This window comes from Echinops telfairi, unplaced genomic scaffold (genome assembly GCF_000313985.2).
Source record: "Echinops telfairi isolate 266 unplaced genomic scaffold, ASM31398v2 ScPeMD7_7458;HRSCAF=8496, whole genome shotgun sequence".
Taxonomy (NCBI): domain Eukaryota; kingdom Metazoa; phylum Chordata; class Mammalia; order Afrosoricida; family Tenrecidae; genus Echinops; species Echinops telfairi.
Window position 1 is genome coordinate 23114579 of NW_022111358.1, and position 4198 is coordinate 23118776.

Genomic DNA, 4198 nt, shown 5'->3' on the forward strand with positions numbered 1-4198 from the left:
AGGAAGGGTCTCAGCGCCACCAAGAAAGAGCCAGAAGTGGAATCTGTCCTTTGGCCACAGGGTCCCTGCACCGAGTACCTATTAGACCCAGAGAAGAGTGATGACCAGATGCGTGGAGATCTCCAAACACCAGGCCCACGGATGCTGGCAGGAGACAAGGATCTTGCCCCGGAACTTACAGAAACAGTCTCCCACTTGAATTCAAGTTTCCAGCCCTCTAAACTGTAGGAGCGTGATTTGCGTGTTCAAGGCACCCACTTAGGGCATTTCTGTTACAGTAGAATGAGATAACAAAGACCAGGCTGGGAGGCCAGGGGGAAGGCCAGGGAGGGTGGAGGATGAAAGTGGGGGGAACCTGGTGCATTTGAGGAAGTAACAGAGGGTAGAGGCAGGTTGTGCAAACTCTGGGCTATGGCTGGACGGACAGGCAGGAACCAGATCCTCCCACGGCCCTATAGATGCAGTGAGTATTGTGGTCTCCAACCTAAGAATACAGCAGCTATTAGTGGGTTTGAGGAATGGGAAGACAGGAGGAACTGGGAACACAATTGATGTACAGTGGGAGAGATGCTTCTTGTGGACCAGATCAATGTGTAGGAAGTCGGACAGATGGGCTCAGCGACCACAGGAAGCAGAGGTGGGATGAGTTGAAAGGGGGGTCCCTGAGTCTCGCAAAGAGTTAACATGCGATGACAGGTTTGGTGCCAAGTTGATCTTGGTGTCAGGTTTGGCATTTCAAGCCCAATAATCCCCCATGACGTGACCTAACAGTGCATTCGCCTCCTTGAGGGAATCTGCTGCGAGCAGCCAGTCAGCTGTGGGAGATTAGCATGGAAAACAACCCCGTTACTCAGGTCACAGCCCGACACAAGTCAAAGGAAGTTTTCCTAGGGAGTGTGGCCTTTCCAGTTAAGTGGATGCTGTGGAGAAGTTTGCTTGCTTTCGGCTAGGTCTGGATCCTGTACCTGGCTCTTCAATCTTCAGTTCTTGAGACAGTGAGCCGCCACATTGCCCACTGATCCCGGGAGTCATCAGCAGCCTGTTGCCTGACCTCCTGACCTTGGGTTCACCGACCTCTGCTGCTATCCACCAGTGGCCTTCCAGCGGTAGCTCTTGACTCAAGCTAGCAGAAGCCTCTGGCCCGGTGGTTCTCCACCTTCCTCACGCTACGGCCCTTTCACGCAGGTCCTCATGTGGTGGGGACCCCCAACCATCACATTATTTTCGTTGCTACTTCATCACTGTCATTTTGCTATTGTTAGGAATTGGCGACCCCTGTGAAAGGGTTGTTCTACCCACAAAGGGGTCGCGACCTAGAGGTTGAGAACCTCTGCTCTAGCTTAACATCCTCCCTGAAACCTGCCTTGATTCAGACTGGCTCCTTCTACAAATGTGTGAGCCGTTTTCTTGATGGAAGTTTCTCACTATACAGAGAGAGAGAGAGAGAGAGAGAGACAGCACTGGGAACCCAGCCTAAGACACCTACTCAGCTTCTAACTAAAAGGTTGGAGGTTCAAGGCCACACAGAAGCACCTTAGAAGAAAGGCCTGGTCTGCCTCTGAAATGCCAGCCATTGAAAAGCTTATAGACTTTAGTCTATCTTATAGACTTATAGTCTATCTTATAGCCTTATAGTCTATCTTATAGACTTATAGTCTATCTTATAGCCTATAGTCTATCTTATAGACTTTAGTCTGTTCGGACACACCCAGCTCAGCAGGGGTTGGAGTGGACACCACTCAGCTGGGTCTTGTTGAATGAAAAGGTGTCGCCAGCATGGCTCCCTGGTTACTGGATGGGGATAAGTTCCTCTCACCCACCAGCCTGGACTCATTCCGCACGTGGCTGACTTATCCCCGCACAGCCAGCGTAGCACCTTTCCAAGAGCAGATGGGGAACAGAGCTCGGGGATGGGAAATTCGGAAGCCTATAGGGGCAGAGGGGGTCAGAGGGCAGGCTCGTTTCCTCTATCAGGAGATCTGTTAGGTACGGAGGCAAGGCCATTTCAGCCACATCATTTATCCACTTCTTGTAACAGGTAGGTTTTTCAAATACACAGAAACCAGATCGCTTCCAAAGCGATACATTAATGGTTTGGGAATGTAGGCAGATAGGTGGGGTGTGTGTTTTTGTGAGAAGATAATAGCTCCAACGAAACGAGCATTTGGAGACAAACACTATATAAACAGAGAAGTGAGTCCCAGATAGGTGGCGCGAGGAAGTTTTTCCTCCCCGTTTATTGCAAGAGTACCTGCTCACCGTGAAAGATGCGAGCACGTGTAAAGGGCAGAGTCACAAGTGAAGTGCCCCTCCATGTACCCCTCCCCCAAGACAACTACTTTTTCTGTGCACCAACACGTGTTTTCCGCTGTTAATGATAACGGCATTATGCTGGATTTTCTCCAGAGCATGGCTCTCGCTAACCCACACAGTGGTTGGGCGGGCTACGCAAACAGGGCACGGGCAGCAAAGGGCTCGGTCACGTGTTGGTCCCATTCCCTGACTTTAAGGATGAGCTGTCTTGGAAGCAGTCGTAGAGGAGGGAGAAGCCCAGAGGACCTCGAGGAGCAATCAGCGACCTCTGTGGGAAGGGGTGGAGGCCGCAGAGACTGAGGCGCTAAACTAGAACTTGGAGACTCAGAGCAGCCCCGAGTCCTCTCACCTGGCCTGAAACTATGGAATGGTCAGCTTCCTGACCAATGGCGGAGACAAAGGCCAAGGGACCACATGACCAAGAGACTAAGCATTTAAAGAGACTTGGCCACTGGCTGAGGAGGCCCATGACTGTATCAAGGCTGTTTGTTGATCCTGACCTGTGGTAGGAGTAAGGTGACCAGATTTTAACATTGGTAAAGCGGGACACCATTGATAAAACTCATATCCTGGCGAAATAGCCACATGGCAGCCGAAAACTGTATACCCTAGCTTGTCGTGCATTCTTTCCAAAAATCAGGACGTTTTTTAAAACGCTGAGGGACACAGGAAAAATTGTTAAAAAGCGGGACGTCTGGTCACCTTAGGTAGGAGGGCAGATACGTCCACCGCCATGCCATTTGCCGGGGTAGCCATTTGGAACCATAACTTAAAGTCCACGCTAAAGCGCAGGCTGACGCCCAGCTCTGCCCCTTACCAGCTTTGTGATTGTAGATGAATGGCGTTAGTCCATTATGCCTCAGTTTCCTCATCCGTGAAACAGGACCAATGGTGGTATCTCCACAGAGTTTTTCTGGGAGGCTCACAGAGATGAGACCCTCTCAGCGATGCCTGTGTCCGTGCGGGTGAGCGCTCCCGCGTCTGAGGGAGCCTTCCCCACGTCTGAATCCATCTCCTCACCGGCCGAAAAGGACAAATGCATCCAAAGTCATTCCCTGGTCTTTGTTTGGTTGACCTTGACGTGGTTAAAACCTTGCCTTTGTTTTTGCAATTCAAAACAAGTGCAATGAGAGCTGCTGCAGGTGGGACCCGTTTGCATTCTCACCGCAAGGTGACACCAATTTTCACTCCCACCCTCAGCCTGAACCAGAGTGGAAGTTCCTGCGGTTCATGGCTTTTTACGTTTTACCCTGGTTTCAGTGTTGATGTGTTAATCTGTTGATTAGTAGACACATATGTTTACTTGCCGACGATCTGTTCATCTTTTCTTTGTGGCTTTTAGGTTTACAGCTTTTTCTTCTTTTCAGGCCAGAATTAACAGCTTTTAATGCTGCATCTTTTCACCTAACAAATGTGTCCCTCCGTGTATTTGGATTTGTATGTTCCTTAATGAAGATTTACAGTTTTCTTTTTAATAAGTTCTGCGTACAGCCACGGTTAGGTGCCAGACCAGTTGCCACATGACAACAGGCATTCCTTTTTTAAATCGAGGATGGCTCCACCATTGCACAATGGCCAAATTACAACATGGCATCACTGCAAGGTCTCATCACAATGCAATCGCCAAATCAAGGAGAATCAGCTCAGCCAAGTTGCCACGTCACCTTGACCATCACAGCGAGCATGATTCTCACCTCAAAACTTCATTACAGACGGCATCAATGCACCCAACAGGTGAACAGTGGATCCTTTTACCACTGTCATTAATGCAAATTGTCAGGCAACGAAATAGTTATTAAGTGAGGAAGAGGGTTTTTGTTTTAATCATTTCATCGTGTCAAGCACATTTGTTCATTTGTTGCCATGATCATTTTCAAAACAGTTT